This window comes from Musca autumnalis, unplaced genomic scaffold (assembly GCF_047663935.1).
Source record: "Musca autumnalis isolate F117 unplaced genomic scaffold, ASM4766393v1 scaffold_4, whole genome shotgun sequence".
NCBI lineage: Eukaryota > Metazoa > Arthropoda > Insecta > Diptera > Muscidae > Musca > Musca autumnalis.
Window position 1 is genome coordinate 229,587,681 of NW_027411977.1, and position 21,360 is coordinate 229,609,040.

A 21,360-nucleotide genomic window follows, 5' to 3' on the forward strand; every position below is an offset into this window, starting at 1 on the left:
ACTTGAGTGCTAGCCAAAATCAATGGTAACCAGCAAAGGCTTTCTGAGTGTGTGTGTGTTGGCTGTCATTAAATTTCTTTAAGCCATGGAGACCTGTACAATTTACACCCCCACGCTTACATACCATGGCCGCTAAAAGCCACCTAAACACTTTTTCAGTTTCAATTTAAGGCAAAAGAGATTAATCAAATTGGTAGCTAAGGTGTTTCTATTTTCTTTTCTTTTTACCTCTACCACAATTTCTTAACGAACGGCAACCTGCAAGGTCATTGTTTCATTTCGTCGTTTTCATTTCTTCATCCCCTTTCTGTCGCCTTTGGAGCGGCTTACAGTCATTGACCAAATTGTTTTCTTTTCGTTATTGACAAAATGCTTTACATTTGAAGTCAAGTGATTGCCATTTGAAGGTGGGAGGTTTTATTTTTTGTTTTATTTTGCCTCTATTGTTGTTGCTGTGTTGTTTTCTTCGATTTCTCATATCGATAAGCGGCTACTACTGTATTTTGTATTTTTTTTTTGTGTTTTATTTGGCTCAGTTTACAGCTAGCCAAGTGTTGAAATTATAATTGAATTAATGGCGCTGTGAATGGATTACAATTTGTTAACTGTTATTGATTGGAAATAAAACAAAAAATAGATAATTTTTTTGTAGAGGAAATTAAAAGTATTTCGGGTTTGGAAAGGCGCTTGGGTAAGAGAAAAAACATTTTAACTAAAAAGACAAACTTTCTTCCGACCACCTACAGTGGCTCTAAAAATATTTTTAAAAATCCAACCGCCTCTGAAGTTGCTCTAAAAATATTTAAAAAAATCCACGAGCCTCCGAAGTGGCTCTAAAAATATTTTTAAAAATAAACGAGCCACAGAAGTGGCTAAAAAATATTTTAAAAAAATTCACAACCCTCTGAAGTGGCTCTGAAAATATTTTAAAAAATCCACGAGCCTCTGAAGTTGCTCTAAAAATATTTTAAAAAATCCACGAGCCTCTGAAGTGGCTCTAAAAATATTTTAAAAAATTCACGAGCCTCTGAAGTTGCTCTAAAAATATTTTAAAAAATCCACGAGCCTCTGCAGTTGCTCTAAAAATATTTTTAAAAATCCGCGAGCCTCGGAAGTGGCTCTAAAAATATTAAAAAAAACTCACGATCCTCTGCAGTGGCTCTAAAAATATTTTAAAAAATCCACGAGCGTCGGAAGTGGCTCTTAAAATATTTTAAAAAATCCACGAGCCACAGAAGTGGCTCTAAAAATATTTTTAAAAATCCACGAGCCACAGAAGTGACTCTAAAAATATTTTTAAAAATCCACGAGCCTCTAAAGTGGCTCTAAAAATACTTTAAAAAATCCACGAGCCTCTAAAGTGGCTCTAAAAATATTTTAAAAAAATCCACGAGCCTCTAAAGTGGCTCTAAAAATATTTTAAAAAATCCACGAGCCTCTAAAGTGGCTTTAAAAATATTTTTAAAAATCTACGAGCCTCTGAAGTGGCTCTAAAAATATTTTAAAAAATCTACGAGCCTCTGAAGTGGCTCTAAAAATATTTTAAAAAATCCACGAGCCTCTAAAGTGGCTCTAAAAATATTTTAAAAAAACCACGAACCTTCTGAAGTGGCTCTAAAAATATTGTAAAAAACTCAAGACCCTCTGGAGTGGCTCTAAAAATATTTTTAAAAATCCACGAGCCTCTGCAGTGGCTCTAAAACTATTTTTAAAAATCCACGACCCTCTGAATTTGCTCCCAAAATATATTTAAAAAAATCCACGAGCCTTTGCAGTGGTTCTAAAAATATTTTTAAAAATCCACGAGCCTCTGCAGTGGCTCTAAAAATATTTTTACCTGAATGTCTTCTTAAAGTCTCAGGTGTATGCAATAGTCCCTCAACGATATTTATTAAAAATCTCGTAAGGGGTCTGAAAGTCCTCCAAAAATGTTATAAACTTCCCACAAAACTTTTTTTAGTAGGAAGCTTTTCTTCCATAAGATACCGACCGAGTTTCCAGTTTGGTGTCGTTTTCTTTTTTCGTAAGCGTACACAACCCCTAAGTTTATCATTTTCCATTGCTGGACTCCAAATATCTGAAGCCATTTTCCTAAAATGAGTGTTTTTTCAAATTTGTACCGTGTTGCGTATGAGTATTATTAATTATTGACTTGTTTTAATAAACTCGAAATAACTCGGGTGAATCTTAATATTTTCCGAACATGAAGATACTTTGTAAAACTATACACTTGCAGCAAAAATTCAAAATTGTTAAATAAAATCTTGTAATTTATGAACCACTTCCAAACCAGCTTCGAAATCTGAGAATTTCTTGTTTAGAGACCAGTCTTCCTGATAAATATACCTTTGGAGACCTGAAAGTCAGCTTAATATACCGACGCTAAATTACCTGAAATTCTTTTTAAGGATTCCACATTAATAGGCTTTACTCGGAAAGTCTTTTTAAGAAATCTAAGTTTAGAAACCTGAAAATCTTTCTAATAAATCCACCTTAAAAAGTTTTCTTGACCCAGATAAGTCCATTGCTTTGTCTTGATGATTTCAAAATTATTTTTTTATTATTTTGGAAGCAAATGAGAAATAAAAACACGATGTATATAGGTTTTTAAAAAAAGTGAAAGGCTCGTGGATTTTTAAAAACATGTTTAGGGCACCTACATAGGTTCGTGGATTTTTAAAAATATTTTTAGGGCAACTACAAAGGCTCGTGGATTTTTAAAAATAATTTTTAGGGCACCTACAAAGGCTCGTGGGTTTTTAAAAATATTTTTAGGCGACAACAAAGGCTTTGGATTTTTAAAAATATTTTTAGGGCAACCACAAAGGCTCGTGGATTTTTACAAATATTTTTAGGGCAACCACAAAGGCTCGGGGATTTTTAAAAATGATTTTTAGGGCACCTATAAAGGCTCGTGGATTTTTACAAATATTTTAGGGCAAATCAGATAGTCCTCAAATATCCCTTGTAGATTTCCTTTTACAAACGAAAATATTGTATGGCCTCGAAATGTTCTTTGGCGGACATAAGATACCTCTTATGGAGTACATTGGCAATGAAAGACCTCGTATGACTCCTATTGATGAAAGACATGCTCTGAACGTCGATCACTGGTTGTAAGAGATTGCTTGTGGAGGAGATCCCTTACGGACTTTCATTGAGAAATAAAACCTCGTATAACATCATCTTGCTGAAAGAAGTACTCGGAAGGTCGTCCACGGTTAAAAGAGATTTCCTTGTATACTTCCATTGACAAATAAGACCCCATATGACCTCCTTTTGATGAAAGGTTATAGAAAACCCCTTATGAAAATCCTATGATTTCCTATTCATGAACGAGAGGGTCTGAAGATCTTCAACCGGCCATAGCAGACCCTCCTGTAGACTTCCATTGAGAAAAAAGACAACATATCACCTCTTCTTGATTAAAGAGGCGTTCTGAACGTTACTTGCCGGTCATAAGAGACCTCTTATGGACTTCATTGACAATAAAATATCTCGTATGGTGTTCTATTAAATAAAGAGGATCTTCGAAGGTCTGTTAAAGGACAAAACTGACCCCTTGTGGACTTCCATTGACAAAATAAGACCTTGTATGACAGAGGTGCTCTAAAAGTCGTCCGCAAGTTATAGGACTTTATATGAGCTTCAATGACAAAAGAAGATATCGTACTGTCCCCTATTGATGAAAGAAGTAGATGGAAATTCACCTTTGCAGAGAAAATTAAGAAGAATTAGGTTTTTGCATTTAGCTTACGAAACTTTTCATAAACTTCAAGCCATTTTGGCGCGCATTTGGCGTTATTATTTTCATCGCAAATAATTTTTATTTTTAGCTGTAACTCTCTTCTTTCATTTGCATCATAAATTATATCAATCGGTCAAGATTTTTGGGAATTACAGCTGAAATACTCAAGACACCCATGTATTAATAATACTTATACGCACTGGTGGCACAAATTTAAAAAATTAATTTCCCGCCATAATTCAAGGTAAATTTTTATGAAAATTTCAGGATTTAGAAAACAGGGGATATTTGTTCAAGTAGCCTTCAATAATACATGTGTAGTAATCTGATAGCCGTGAAAAAGACGGAAGACTCCACATTGTCAGCTTCCCGACAATAATTAGTAGGGAATAAATTCATAATTTTTAAATTTCCAGAGGGAGTTGTTTTATGAATATTTTAGTGAGTTTCCTTTAAATGTGAATTTTTAGTAAATACTTTTCACTGATTTCCAGGCCTTTGGACGTGTGTTTTAAATAATATTTTACAGTGTTAGTTTAGAGGACTAAAAATTTTGAGATTTTTAAAAAAATATTTGTCAACGACCTTCTGGGCTGACTTGGCGTTATTGCATTCTTCACAAATCATTGTTATTTATAGCTTCGACCCTTTTCTCTCATTTTCCATTTAAATTTATCAAATCGATCCAAATTCGCGAGAACTAAATCTAAAATACCCAAGCAACCCATATATTAATAATACTAATACGCATTGGTGGACCAAATATAAAGAACAATTTCCCGCCATAATTCAATGTGAATTTTTATTAAAATTTCAGGATTTACAGAACAGAAGGCCCTTGTAAAAATAGCCTTCAATAATCTACGTTTATGTATCTGTTAGACTTTAAAAACGACCGCAGTCTCCACGTGTCAATTTGCCGACAATTCTTAAAATAATTTTCTAACTAAATAAATAATTTTGGATTTTTGAATAAATATTTTTACAGTGACTTTCTGGCCTTTAAAAAAGATTTTTTAAAGAATGTTTTTAGCGATTTGCAGATGTCAAGAAGTGGATTTTTACAAATATTTTTTCCAGCTAACTTAAGGCCTCAAAACATAGATTTTAAACGAATATTTCCGGCGATAACTACAGACCTGTAACGAAAAATTTTATAAAATTTTTACATCAATTCTTATTGAGAATTTTAGGCTATAGGTCGAGGATTCCTTTTGAAAATTTTGAGAATGTTTTTTTTTCTTTATCACAAATTGTGTATTTTTGGGAATTATTTTCAGAAGTGCATTCGAAAAAGATATTAATATTATTTTTCATAGTGCATCCATAGCAAATCTCTAAAATTTGTCGTTAATATAAAATAGTCACAAAATATTAGAGACTGTTGTCTTTCGTTTGCCGCCTTATAATCTAAAATCGATTGATAATTGCCAATTTTAGAAGAGAATTAAAAAATTATCCCAGAATTAATAACACTTATACGCCATGCTGGCCAAAATGTGAAAATTATTGTTTTCTTGGATTTCTGTACAAAACTTGAACAATTTTCAAATGGATTTTTCAACATGTGATAAAAACAAATGCTAGTGATAATTTACTGCAAAAAAGTCCATACAATTTTATCACTTATTACGAAAACTTTACAACTTTGGAAAAAGTCTATAAAAATATTTTATGTAAACAATTGGAACATTTTTGTTCAATCTTCCAAGTAGAAGTCACCAGAAAATAAACAAAACAATGAATACAGTAGAAGAAATTAATTACCTCTAATAAGAAAAACAAATGAGGAGAAGAAGAAAAAGAAGTCTAAATTAAAATCCATTGGCTTCATTAAGGCCCATAATAGAAGCCAAAAAGTTGCAATAAAAACTGATCCCAGCACACACACACACATTGTGCCACATTAGAGGAGCAACAACAAACAATTTGTGATCACTTAGGCATCTAAGGTGGGAAAAGATATGTCCATAAGATATCATTGCCTGGCACAACAACTTCTACAATATTCCGATGAGGTAATTTTTGTGTTGTGAGCGGAATTTTTAATGTACTTGCTGTAGCAGCTGTTGCTCCCAGTACAGACTTTTGAATTTAAATGGAGTAATCATCAGCGTAGTAGCAATGTTGCAGAAAATAATTTTCTTATTTGTTTTGTCTGTCAGCTATTTGCTTTGTTTTTGTTTTTTCTTATGAAGAGTTGGGGGTCTTTTGATGGTAAAATCAGATTAACAAAACATTTGTTGTTGTTTTTGGTTTGTTATGCATAATTTTCCATCTAATATGCAATGGTATGTTGAACATAAATCTGGAGAGGCCGCAAAACAAATATCTAACACACCTTCGCCGTTGGAATACCGCATGGTGTTGTTGTAGTTGTTGGCATAGCGCAAAACAAAAACATGATTAATGCCGATTTTTCCAGTTGAGTGATTTTACAGTTTTTTATCTTCTTCTTCTTCTGCTTTTCATATGTTAATTAGTGAGTAACATAATGGGCAAACTAGATCATTTACTAGGGCAAATGGGAAATTTAATTTAATTTTTCAAACATACAAACAAAAAAGGAAAGAGGGAAGGAAAAATCATGGAAAATATATTTGTGGATAGATATAATTTATTAGGGGCCTAGTGATTCTTTCTATAGAAAATAAAACATCTTAAAAGTACTTTCAGAAAAATTTTTGACCACAAAATGCAGATGTTTTGGAAAATTTAATAAAACTGATAAAACCAAAGTTGACACCTCAGAAACTTGAAGCCATTTTAATGAACTTAGCAATATTATATTCTTCAGAAATAATTTTTATTTTTAGCTGCAACTCTCTACTTCCGTTTGCATTATAAATTTTATCAATCGGCCAAGAATTGTGGAAACTACAGATGAAATGCCTAAGCAACCCATGTATTAATACTACTCATACGCACAAGTGGACAAAATTTAAAAATTAATTTCCCGCCATAATTATATGTGGATTTTTATAAAAATTTAAGGATTTTTAAAAAACTTGTGTCTCGTAATTAAATGGTATTTAATAATTCACATTTAAGGCCATTAAAAAAGCTCGTTCGGCAAAATCTTGGACAAATTGTAGTTTTTTTGGGGAATTTAAGAAAAGCCCAAAATCCAAGTAATTTTTTCAGAAGCGATTTTAATGAATTTGGCAATATTATATACTTCAGAAATAATTTTTATTTTTAGCTGCAACTCTCTACTTTGATTTGCTTTATAAATGTTACCAATCGCCCAAGAATTGTGGAAACTACAGTTGAAATGCCAAAGAAACCCATGTATTAATAATACTAATACGAACAGGTGTTCAAAACTTAAAAATTTATTTCCCGCCATAATTATGGGTGGATTTTTATAAAAATTTAAGGATTTAAAAAATTAAATGGTATTTAACAATTCACATTTAAGGACATTAAAATAGTACGTTCGGCAAAATCTAGGACAAATTGTAGTTTTTTTGGGGAGTTTATGAAAAGCCCAAAATCCAAGTAATTTTTTCAGAAGCCATTTTAATGAACTTAGCCATATTATATTCTTCAGTAATAATTCTTATTTCTAGCTGCAACTCTCTGCTTCCATTTGCATTATAAATTTTACCAATCGCCCAAGAATTGTGGAAACTACAGTTGAAATACCAAAGAAACCCATGTATTAATACTACTCATACGCACAGGTGGTCAAAATTAAAAAATTAATTTCCCGCCATAGTTATAGGTGGATTTTTATAAAAATTTAAGGATTTAAAAAACAGGTGTCTCATTGTTAAATTGCATTTAATAATTCACATTTAGGGACCTAATAGCCCCTTAAGAAGACGAAAGACTCACGCTGTCAGCCTTTCGACAACCATTAATTTTGAAGTTCTGAAAAACGGCAACACGTTGGTGTTTTTTAAAAATTTTTGAAGAATACTCATACACCATATCCTGAATTTTTAGGCTCATGTGTACACAAGGATTATTAAAATGTATTTATAGGGAGACAAGAGGGCGAAGATTTCTTAGAAAAAATTTTGAAGAAATTGTATACGAGTACCTCAAGTCGTAAAATTTAAAGACTACTTTTTAGGGACCAATAGTCACGGATTTTGTAAGGTTTTTCTATTTAATTTTATTCTAATTATTTCGAATATTAAAACCTAAAGCTGGTTAGCGGTCGTAATCCATTACAAGATTTAATTTGAAAATTTTGAATTTTTGCTGCAAGTGTCCAGTTTTAGAAAATGTCTTCATGTCCGAAAAACTATTAAAATTTGTCCAAGATTAATCTCAAAGTTGTCAATTATCATTATTTGAATTGTTTATGATTTTGTGGAATATTTCAATTTAAGGCTTGTTTGGAGGTCGTTTATAAATTACAAGATTTGTACTAACAATTTTTAATTTTTCCTAGAAGTGCCTAGTTTTAAAATTTTTTCATTTTCCGAAATATATTAAGCTTTGCCTGAGTTATGGCCAATTTAGTAAAACAACTAATTAATTAAAAATACTCATACGCAATGTGGTACAAATTTAAAAAAATTCAGTATTTTAGAAATTAATGGAAATTTTTAGAATTTTTCAATGGGGTCGCATGATCTGAAGGGTTTCCAATGAATTCCAATCAACAAAGTGTGTTTAGAGTGAAGCATGTCTCGGTATTTCATTGAAGAAAAGTTTTCCATAGAATAAGTTTTATAGGTCTGACGAACCATATTCAATATTTTTTCTAGAAGATGATTCTGATTCTGAGACTTTAAAACTTGGAAATAGTAAAGATTATTTTCAAAGACAATTTTATTATTTTCACTGACAATTTAGAATGTTTGCTACTAGTGTCCAGTTTTAGAAAATGTCTTTATGTCCGAAAAAATATTAAGATTTGTCTAAGATTAATCTAAATGTTTTCAATTATCAGTATTTAAATTGTTTCTGTTAACAATTTTGATTTTTTGGTGCAAGTGTCTAGTTTTAGAAAATGTCTTCATGTCCAAAAAGAATTAAGATTTGCTAGAGTTATGGCTAAATTGGTAAAATAAGTCAATAATTAATAATAATCATACGCAATATGGTACAAATTTTAAAAATTCAATATTTTCGAAATTTGGGGAATTTTTAAAATTTAACAATGGAATAACATGAACTGCAGGGTTTCACATGTTTTTCAATCATAGGCATGGGTCATACATACGTTCCATAAAATCCGTGACGGGGCAAGGGAAGCTTCTCACATATCAATGAGTGCACGCCGATTCATATGGGACTTACTTTTTCATCGCCGAGTCGAACGGCGTTATTCATTTCTGAAATACTGAGGAAATGCAACCAACATTACTCTGAGGGTATTTGCCACCGCCGAAAATGTAGATGTTCTGGTCAGAGATTGAAACTCAGACCTTCTGAGTGCAAGACGAACATGCTTACCAACCCACAACACGTTAGCTCCCCCCAAAAAATACCATGTAATTTCCATAAAATTGATTTCTTAAAATTTGTACCATATTGCGTATGAGTATTATTAATTAATGACTTATTTTGCTAACTTGGCCATAACTCGGTCAAAAAATTCTTATTTTCTATACATGAATTTATTTTCTAAATCTACACACTCACAGCAAAAATTCAAAATTGTTAACAGAAATCTTATAATTTATAAACTACCTTCAAGCAAGTCTTAGATTTTAATATTTCACAAACTCATAAAAACTGTTTAATTATTCTATGAAACACCGAGACATTTTACCCTCTTGACCCATGTTCTACATTGGTACATATTGAAAGCCTTCAGTTCATGCAATTCCATTGCTGGTCTTTTAAAATTCAGCATAATTTCGAAAATATTGAATTTTTAAATTCTGGTCCTCATAGCGTATGATTATTATTAATTTATGACTTATTTGACTAAATTAGTCATATCTCTGACAAATCTTAATATTTTCCAGATATGAAAACATTTTCTAAAACTAGATACTTGCAGCAAAAATTGAAAATACTTAACAGAAATCTAGTAATTTATTAACGAGCTAAAAGCGAGTCAAAGATTTGTATATTTCGCAAAATCACAAAAATATTAAATATTGATATTTCACAATAACTGAAAATATTCTTTAATATGTCCACGTGAAAATAAGTCTTAGAAACATTAAAAAACTGCATCTCGATTTCAGAATTGTCCTCCAGAAATAACATTTTAAACCTGTGTTCATAGTTATGGAAGTAATTTAAATTTTTTTTCTAAGAAATCTTCGTCCATATACGGAAAACAAACGCTCTATATACATAGATTTGAATATCTGAAAAACCAAGACATAAGGTCTGAGAATTCCTTAAAAAAATTTTAATTCGTCAGATTAGATCTTCAAAACTAATTCCACAAAAAATACTTTTATATAAAATACCGGTACATTTCACCGTCTAGACCCATTTTCTTCTTTGGCATACATTGATAACTTATTCGTTCAACTAATCCCATTGCAAAACCCTTTAAGTTCTGCTTATTTTCCTCAGATTAGACCTTGAAAACTAATTTCACAAAAAACTACTTTTATATAAAATACCGGCACATTTCACCGTCTAGACCCATGTTCTTCTTTGGAATACATTGGAAACTTATCCGCTCTTGTAAACCCATTGCAAATCCCTTAAAATTCTGCAGAAATTCCAAAATATTAAATTTTTAAATTTTGAACTCCGTAGCGTATGACTATTATTAATTATTGACTTATTTCACTAAATTGCCCCTAACTCGGGCAAATCTTAATATTTTCTGGATATGTTGACCTTTTCTAAAACTAGACACCTGCCGTAAACATTCAAACTTGTTAAAATAAATCTTGTAATTTATAAACAACCTCCAATCGGGCCTTAGATTTTAATATTCCATAAAGCCCGAGAGAAAACAACGTTCTTTTATCATCATTTCCTTTTTCCGATTTCTTTGCGCATTTCATGCATTACGTGATTTGTTTTTCTCATCACGAAAAAGTAACGTATTTGAATATCTGAAAATCCAAGACATAAGGTCTAAGAATTCATTAAAAAAAATTTTAGTTCGTCAGATTAGACCTTCAGAACTAATTCCACAAAAATACTACTTTTATATAAAATACCGGCACATTTGACCGTATAGAGCCATGTTCTTCTTTGGAATACATTGGAAACTTAACCGTTCATGTAATCCCATTGCAAATTCCTTAAAATTCTGCAGAAATTCCAAAATATTGAATTTTTAAATTCTGAACTCCGTAGCGTATGACTATTATTAATTATTGACTTATTTCACTAAATTGTCCCTAACTCGGGCAAATCTTTATATTTTCCGGATATGTTGACCTTTTCTAAAACTAGACACCTGAAGTAAAAATTCAAAATTGCTAAAACAAATCTTATAATTTATAAACAACCTCCAATCCGGCCTTAGATTTTAATATTCCATCAAACGCGAGAGAAAAAAACGTTATTTTATCATCATTTCCTTTTTCCGCTTTCTTTGTGCATTTCATGTGTTACGTGATTTGTTTTTCTAATCACGAAAAATTAAGGTATTTGAATATCTGAAAATCCAAGTTCGTCAGATTAGACCTTCAGAACTAATTCTACAAAAATACTACTTTTATATAAAATACCGGCACATTTCAACGTCTAGACCCATGTTCCTCTTTGGAATACATTGGAAACTTATCCGTTAATGTAATCCCATTGCAAAATCTTTAAAATTCTGCTTAATTTCCAAAATATTGAATTTTTAAATTATGAACTCCGTAGCGTATGACTATTATTAATTATTGACTTATTTTACTAAATTGCCGCTAACTCGGGCAAATCTTAATATTTTCCGGATATGTTGACCTTTTCTAAAACTAGACACCTGCCGTAAACATTCAAAAATGTTAAAAGTAAATCTTGTAATTTATAAACAATCTCCAATCCGGCCTTAGATTTTAATATTCCATTGAATGCGAGAGAAAAAAAAAACGTTCTTTTATCATCATTTCCTTTTTCCGCTTTCTTTGTGCATTTCATGTATTACGTGATTTGTTTTTCTCATCACATTTACGTGTTTCCCAAAACAGTACATTTCCTTTACAAAAAAATTTCTGTAACTAACCTCCATTGTCTTTGTAGGCTTGGCAAACCGAAAAAAATACACCATCAACAATCTTAATTGTACTCGCATGTAGGGAAAAAATATTTGCATAAAGTTGCTGCATATGCTGCCAGGGCGTTTGCATTTTGCATTTAGATGCAGCGGAAGAGGAGGAAGAGAAGGGGGGGAAATACTTTGGTCTCCCATGCTGAGTTTGGTTATTGATCCGCTTTAAGCCAACTCGCTTGGCAGTTCATTTGGCCATTATGCAATTGTTTGTCTTATGTTTACCTACGATTCTTAAGACGATTGTGGTACGATTAAACAATCCGCTTTAATTCTGGCTTAGGAAATGACGACAATTCAGCCAACTAACTCTTGATTTGGTAACCTGTTTGCCAGCAAAAGGTAAAGTTTGTGTGTGTGTGAAGTCAAAAGGCGTGTGTGTCTGTCTGGTGGTGGTTTTGGAGGAAGCATAATTGGAAATTTTGAACACGTGTTCGAGAAGGTGGTTTTCCGCTTTGGCAAGAAATGCAAGAACTTAAAATCGAAGTGGAAAAAATTAAATGAAATTAACAACGACAAGAAATCAATGAAATTGACACCAAATGCATATCAATTCAAGTAATCCAGAGGATTGTTTTAAATTCATTTGAGTTTTACCACAAAATTGTGGCTAACAATGCTTTGGCACTAAACAAAATTAATGATAATTGCCGCCGTGGTGTGGTGTGTTGGTGGGTGTTGCCTAAAGACAACCCACACAAAGGCACAACACTGGTGGTAGACTATTGCAGGTTTGAAATTAGTTGCGAAAAAATGCGCCTAGCTTTTGGCCAAGTTTTTGCAATTTGTGTTCAACTTAATAATGCCCCAGCGGAGGGCTGTTGATTTACAACCATTGACTGTGGGAAATGTGAACAAACAGCTGGTGTTCCGTTTGTTCCATTCACGTCTGGAGGTTTTCTTGTTTCGCTTCCACACGGCAAACAATAATAATTTTGTTTTTGCAATGCAAATTTATTGATTTTGTTAGGGGAGGTTTTCTTTGTTGTTTGACGAAAAGAGAAAAGACAACATGTGCTTATTTGTAGTCCAATAGCCTAAAAGTAGGCTAAACGTTTTAAAGAAATACCAGGCTATATTTGGAAAACAATGTTGGAAATTCTAGGTTCCATTATTGGGAATAATTGTGGATTATTTTTAATACCACAAAGGCCTACATTTTTTGTTGCACACCGAAAATAAAAAGCGAAGACGATCCTAAAAGTAGACTTTAGCTTTTATTTTTGTATTTATTTTACGGTAAAATATTTTCAGACAAACATTTTTAATGAAATATAAAAATCTAAGGTAGGTTTAGAGATTGTTTATAAATTACAAGATTTGTAATAACAATTTTGAATTTTTGTTGCAAGTGTCTAGTTTTCAAAAATATCTCCATGTGTGAAATATTTTAAGATTTGCCGGAGCTATAGCCAATTTAGTAAAACAACCCACTAATTAAAAATACTCATACGCAATGGGGTACACATTTTAAAAATTCCATAATTTCGAAATTAAGCAGAATTTGAAAAGTTTAGGAATGGGCTTGCATGAACTGAAGAATATCTAATATATTCCAAAAAAGACTATTGGTCTAGGGGCTAAAATATGTCGGTATTTCATAGAAGAAGAGTTTTCCGTAGCGAAAGTTTTGAAGGTCTGACGAACCACAAAATCGTGGGAATTTTATACTATTTTAAATGGATTCTTAAAATTAATTTCTTGCATCTTTAAACACATTAGGCATATATGCATCCCAAGATTATTAAAATATTTATAGCGATACTCTTAGGCGTAAATGGACGAAGAATTTCTTACTATATTTGGAAAACAATGTTGGAAATTCTAGGTTCCATTATTGGGAATAATTGTGGATTATTTTTAATACAATAAAGGCCTACATTTTTTGTTGCACACATAAAATGAAAAACGATAGCGATCCTAAAAGTAGACTTTAGTTTTTATTTTTGTATTCATTTTAAAGTGAAATATTTCCAGGCAAATATTTTTAATGAAAGATAGGAATCTAAGACAGGTTTTGAGGTCGTTTATAAATTACAAGAATTGTAATAACAACTTTGAATTTTTGCTGTAAATGTCCAGTTTTCAAAAATATCTCCATGTGTGGAATATATTAAGATTTGCCGGAGTTATGACCAATATAGTAAAATAACCCACTAATTAAAAATACTCATACGCAATGTGGTACAAATTTTACAAATTCAATAATTTCGAAATTACTCAGGATTTGAAAAGTTTAGAGCGAACAGAGGTTCGCGGCATTTTAAAAATATTTTTAGAGGCTCGTGGATTTTTGAAAAATATTTTTTAGAGGCTCAACAGAGTTTCGTGGAATTTTAAAACTATTTTTAGAGGCTCAACAGAGGTTCGTGGAATTTTAAAAAATATTTTTAGAGGCTGGTGGATTTTTAAAAATATTTTTAGAGGTTCGTGATATTTGAAAAATATTTTTAGAGGCTCAACAGAGGCTCGTGGATTTTTAGAAATATTTTTAGAGGCTCAACAGAGGTTCGTGGAATTTTAAAAATCTTTTTAGAGGCTCGGGGATTTTTGAAATTATTTTAAGAGGCCCGTGGATTTTTAAAAATATTTTTAGAGCGAATTAGTAGGCCCGTGGATTTTTAAAAATATTTTTAGAGCGAATTATGAGGCCCGTGGATTTTTTAAAATATTTTTAGAGCGAATTATGAGGCCCGTGGATTTTTTTTAAATATTTTTAGAGCGAATTATGAGGCCCGTGGATTTTTAAAAATATTTTTAGAGCGAATTATGAGGCCCGTGGATTTTTTAAAATATTTTTAGAGCGAATTATGAGGCCCGTGGATTTTTAAACATATTTTTAGAGCGAATTATGAGGCCCGTGGATTTTTTAAAATATTTTTAGAGCGAATTATGAAGCCCGTGGATTTTTTAAAATATTTTTAGAGCGAATTATGAGGCCCGTGGATTTTTTAAAATATTTTTAGAGCGAATTATGAGGCCAGTGGATTTTTAAAATATTTTTAGAGCGAATTATGAGGCCCGTGGATTTTTAAAAATATTTTTAGAGCGAAAATTCTGGCCCCCAGGTGCGCATTTTTTCAATGATTTTTAGACCTTTCAACGTGGAAATATGATTTTCAAACATCAACATTTAAATTTGTTTTTTTGATTTTGTAAAATATTATCGTTAATAAATTACAAGATTTCTATTAAAATTTTTGAATTTTTCCTGCCAGTGTCTAGTTTTAGAAAGTATCATCATGTTCGGAAAATTTTAAGATTTAGCTGAGTTATGGCCAATTAAGTAAAACAAGTCAATAATTAATAATAATCATACGCAACATCGGACAAATTTTAAAAATTCAATTGCAGGGAAATTGCTTAGAATTTTTGGAGTTTTCCAATGGAAATGGATAAAATGAAGGGTTTTTCATGTACAGCAATACAGAACACGAGCAAACTCGTTAGGTATCTCGTGCAAGAAGAGTTATCTTAAGAAAAAGTTTCGTGTGTATTTTCTCAACATTTTTGGGGGGGATTTTCAGCACTATTGTGCATTCTTAAAGAATATCATTGAGGGACTATTATACAGACCTAAAACCTCCAAATTTCTGATCTATAGACGTGGGTTTTAATAAAAACTCCAGCATTTTCAAAATTAAAGGGAAATTTTAAAATTCGCAATAGATAAGAATGTGTTCAGCCTTCTTAATTAGTCCTCGTATAAACACGAGGTCCACGGGCAAAATTTTCTGAAGAAGAAGTTTCGAAGGGTTCAACTTGTGAGTCTTTCACGGGATTTTCTAGTAGATTCCTCCATACCTCTTTCGTGAGTTCTTATGAAAAACTGTTTTAAATTTAAGAAAGATTTTCTGAATCTTCTCAGGAAAACTTTCAGGTCTCTAAACTTAGGTTTATTAAAATAAACTTTAGGTCTCTAAACAGAAGCTTTTATGAAGACATTGAGGTCTTTAAACTTATAAAACGTGGGTTTATTAAGAACACTTACAGGTCTCTAAACATGCATTTATTCGAATGATTGTCAGATCTCTCAACGTGGATTTTTCTAAGAAGACTTTGGAACCTTTTAAGTTGCCTTTCTCAAGAAAAACTTTGAGACTTTGGGACTTTTCAATATGGCTTTCTTCAATATGTTGTTCATGTTATTTACTTTTTTAATTTTCCAATATCTATTCAATATCCACGTTTTGTCATAAGAACCATCCTTGAAATACAGAGATTTTTAAAATGGCCATAAGGGCGTATGAGTGTTACTAATATGAGTTGCTTTGAATAATTTTGTCACTTCTACAATTCGATGTTGAACTTATAATAATTTTTTTCATAGTATTTAATTTATTAATTTCTCTATACACGTTTAATATCCACCTATTGTCAATAGAATCCAGCTAAAATTATGGGGAAAACCCCATTTTTAAATTTTGACCATAAGGGCGTATGAGTATTTTTAATACACGGGTTACTTTGGTATTTCAGCCATAGTTTCCACAATTCTTTACCGATTGGCCAAATTTGATCGCCAAATGAAAGCGGAGACTTGCAGCAAAAATTAAAAATTATTGCTGCTTCAAAAATTAACGCGAAGTTCCCCAAAATGCCTTAAAGTTCCCGAGAAAAATGTTTGTCACTTCCAAAATTCCATGTTGTACCTTTGTTATTTTGTTCCTATTATCTACTTCATTAATTTCTCTTTATCTATGCATTATCTAATATTTAATTAATGTTCATTTCCTTTTATGTTCTCTTGCAGGTAAGCTTCTTATCACCACAATTCGCTTATCAAACTAAACAAAATTGTTCAACGTGTGTAAGTATTTATTTAGTTTTTTCCCTTGTCTTAGATTGGCTATTAAGCCATTAAGTGTTGGCCAATTGTTATTTATGTCTTAGGCAAATTTTGTTGTTTATTGCACAGAATTCTAAAGGCAAATTTGCCAGAAGGTAGAAAATCTTACAAAATTCAACAATAAAACAGACGTCAATTGCTTTGTTGAGTTTTTCTTGTTTTCCCAAATGGCTCGACACAGTCGTCTGGTCTGGGTTGCATGCATTTTTATGGTCATTCCTTGTTTTAGTTTTTTGCATATGTTGTTAACATGGCTAGCTAGCTAAAAAACAAACGTTGTGTCTCCTCCATGTTACCATGACAATACAATAATAATATTTTTGTATTATTATTTTTCTGGTTATGGTGGTGGTTGTTGGCTTTCTTGTTTATGGCCTCAGCCACACTGCCTTGAGAAGGTTTCCACCTTTGCTGCTGCCTGCCAGTCTGTCTTTCTGTCTAACAACTACCCATCTAGCCAACTATAACTATTATTATCTATTTCAATATTTTTTCGCTCTCTTGTTTTTAGTATTCTCATTGAAGAAAAACCAAGAAATATGAAATCCAAAACTTGTTGTGTTTAACACTTGGTTAACAACATTTGTTCATTTTAGCTATCATGATGGGGTACAAAAAAAAAAAAAAAAATATTGGCTTCAATTACAATAGCTGGTTGGCTGGCTTTCGTTGACAAAGTTGTTTTTTGCTTTGGTCTCTTTTTTCGAGGTATGACACCTGGAATTCAACGGCAACGAAAACAAGATGTTGTCTTACTGCTTGTCGTTGTATTTCGAAAATCAGATTTTCCCAAGCCGTAAGATTTTCTTTACGTCTTTGAGTCTCTGTTGTTTATTTTTGTTTTTCTTATACGAAGATGATAAAGTTACCAACTTGTTACAAAGTAACACACAAAAAATCGTTGCTGTGCAAGGTAAACTGCTTTTGAATGGCTTGTTTTACTGCTTTGTGTAAATGGAACTTGTTGTTATTGTCTTTGCTCACAAGGAAGCCCAAGTAGAGTTTCTAGAAAGAAAATTGTCACAGTATTTTTGTGATTTTTTTCTTATTTCTTGTGGCAAGTTATATTTTCTAATATTTTTATTGGAAAGAAAATGTAATCTTGAATCGCATTCCATTTTTAAAACTACAAATTGGCCTCTTGGTCATCAATTTATTCTAATTTCTTTGGTCGAGGTCCTTATGGCGTATAAGTATTATTAATTAGTGACTTGTTTTACTAATTTTGGCATAACTTTCACATATCATATGCGATTTTAATAATTTTGATTTTAAATAGAGGAAAACCCTTCAGGGCTTAAACCAAAATTATAAAAGTCTTGTATTTTTCCGAATAGTGGGACTTTGTTCTACAAGACTTTGGGATTTTCTTGGGAAACCTTTTTATATCTTAATTTGTGACTACATATTTACTCTTTATATGTTTTATAAATAAGAAGGGAGCAAGCTGAAAGGTATTCAGATTTAATGTTATTTTATATTCCCAGTCCTTCATTAAGTTATTTGACATTCTTTCAAGAGACCACCGTGGCGTATGACTATTATTAATTATATTCTTAGTGTACTAATTTTGCTATAACTTTCACATTACATATCCGATTGAAATAACTTTGACTTTAAATTGAATACAACCTTTTCGGCCTTAAATGAAAATTATCAAAGTGTCACATTTGTTCCCCGATTAATGAAATTTTTAACATGATTTACAATATTTTGGTATTTTCTTGGGAAACCTTTTTATATCGTAATTTGAGATTACAAATTGACTCCTTAAATATTTTTACAAATAAAAATAAAACATGCTAAAACGTAATCTGTTTGTAAATTTTTCTATTTTTCCCACCATGCCCATTATTTTAGAGTCTGTTTTGGAGGCCATCATGGCGTATGACTATTATTAATTATTGACTTTTTCGTTAATTTTGCCATAACATTCACATTTCATATCCGATTTTAAAAGTTTAGATTTAATATTCACGACAACATATCAGGTGATAAACCAAAATTATGAAATATGTAAATTTATTTTCCGATTAATAAAATTTTTAACGACGTTTTAAGTTTTATGAATTTTCTTGCAACACATTTTTTATATTTTGAATTGTGACTACAAATTGACATTTTATTTACATTTAAATATTTTTATAGGGAAGAATGAAAAATTCTGAAACGTATTCTGTTTTTTAATTGTTTTATTTTCCACTCCATCCCTAAGTTATTTCACTTTCATTCCTGGAGTCCACCATGGCGTATGACTATTATTAATTATTGACTATTTTCGGTGAATTTGTCATAGCGTCACTATTTTCCAACCGATTCCAAAAATTTTAATTTCTAATTAAAGAAAACATTTTAGAGCTAAAACAAAAATTGTGATTTTTTTCCTTTTGAGACTGGAAAAATAGTATTTGAACTGGATTATCTCAATTAATGGGATTTTTTTTTAATTAAAAAAAAAATTATATCTATTTTTGAGGTATAATGAAGTCTTAAATCTATTTTATTTCAATATTGATCTAATTCTAAATTGAATTTTTTATTTCCCATTCCATCCCCAATTTATTTAATTTTCTTTCTGGTAGGCCATGGTGGCGTATGACTATTTTTAACGTTTTACTATTTTCGTTAAATTTATCAAAGCTCCCTTATTTTGAAATCGATTTGAAAAATTTTAATGTTGAATTAAAGAAAACACTTCAGAGCTAAAATCAAAATTGTGAATGTCTTCTTTTGAGGTTTGATAAATAGTATTTGAACTCGATTATCTCAAGTAATGGGAATTTATTATCATTTTTTTTTTCAATTTATGCCACGAGTACTGTCCCCCGAGCCACACACTTTTCACACTACAATACTTCTGACTCCTATCCCCTCGAACCACCAAAAAAACTTTCAAAATCTACAATTATTTTTCCTTGGAGCCATACAAAAACCTTTCAAAAATTTTGAAATACATTCATAATTAGTCCAGTAGCAAACCTCCAGGGCCCCACTTGCATTCATAGAAGACCCGAGGAGGTATTTTATGATCGGTGAACAACCTTCAGAAGCCATAATACTTCTTTTATGGTCAATGGAAGTCCAATGAGGTCTTTTTATGGCTGCTGAAAGACCTTTAGTCACCATCAGGGATTAATTGAAGACCGTAATGTACATTAAAATCACAATGGAAGTCTATTGAAGGCATTTTAATGCTGTGAAAACCCTTCAGAGAGCCATTTGCATCAACAGAATACTCAAAAATGTACTTTATGATCTGTGGACGACCTTCAGAGGTCATAGGAGGTATTTCATTGTCAATTGTTTTCCACAAAGGGTCTGTTATGACCATAAGAAGTCAACAGGAAACGATAAGACGCCTCCTATTAAAAATAGAAGTCCCTTATAGACGGTTAACGACTTTAAATGTCAATTTTTGATCAATAGAAAAATCATAAGAGACCTCTCACCTTTAGGAGTCATGGACTTTATTGACTTGTCTTAACTTTGTTGGAATTATATTTAGGGATCAGCTGAGTTATAAACATGGTATTTTTGAGGGAAATTTCCAGTCTGCATAAAACCATAATATTGTGATTTTTGTTAACAATATATTTAAGGACTATCTGATTTACAAACTCTTAAATTTTCATAAGAATCCGCCTTAAATTATGGCCACTAATCAATTTTTAAATTTTGGCCATATGGGCGTATGAGTATTTTTAATACACGGGTTATTTTGATATTTTAGTCATTGTTTCCACAATTCTTTATCGATTGGCAAAATTTTAATGGCAAGTGAAAGCAGAGGGTTACAGAAAAAATTAGAAATTATTGGTGTTCAATAGAACAACTCTAAGTTTTCAAAAATCACTTCCGAATCTTGAGACAACATGTTGTCACTTTCACAATTCACAAAGAAGTATTTTATGGTTGGTGGACGAACTTCAGAGGTCATATGAGGTCTTTAATTGTCAATTGATGTCCACAATAGGTCTGTTATGACTGCTGAAGGACTTTAGGGACCTTCTTTTATCAACATGAACCCTTAAGAGACATTTTATTAAGAATAAGAGCACATTATAGACGGTTAACGACATTTAAAGTCCATTCTTCAGCAGCAGAAAATCCATATGAGACCTCCTAAGACCGGTGGACAACCTTCAGGAGTCACGAATATCATTGAATATTGATAACTTTTCTTTGAATTATTTGTAGCGATTATCTGAGTTATAAACATGATATTTTTGAGGCAAATTTCCAGCCACTATAAAACCATAATATTGTGATTTTTGTCAACAATATATTTAAGGACTATCTGATTTACAAACTCTTAAATTTTCATGAAAATCCACTTTAAATTATGGTCACAAAGCAATTTTTAAATTTTGACCATAGAGGCGTATGAGTATTTTTAATACACGGGTTACTTTGGTATTTTAGCCATAGTTTCCACAATTCTTTATCGATTGGCAAAATCTTAACGGCAAATGAAAGCAAAGGGTTATAGAAAAAATTAGAAATTATTTGTGTTCCGTTGAATAACGATAAGTTTCCCAAATGACTTCCGATTCTTGAGAAAACATTTTGTCACTTCCACAATTCAATGTTGAACCTTTACAATCAATAGAATACCCAAAG

The 21,360-nt window shown here is 31.5% G+C and overlaps 1 protein-coding gene across 7 annotated transcripts in view; it reads left to right on the forward strand.

The window, feature by feature from the left end:
- Window positions 1–21,360, forward strand: part of nuf (rab11 family-interacting protein nuf) — a 278,513-nt gene that overhangs the window by 158,252 nt on the left and 98,901 nt on the right. The window lies entirely within an intron of this gene.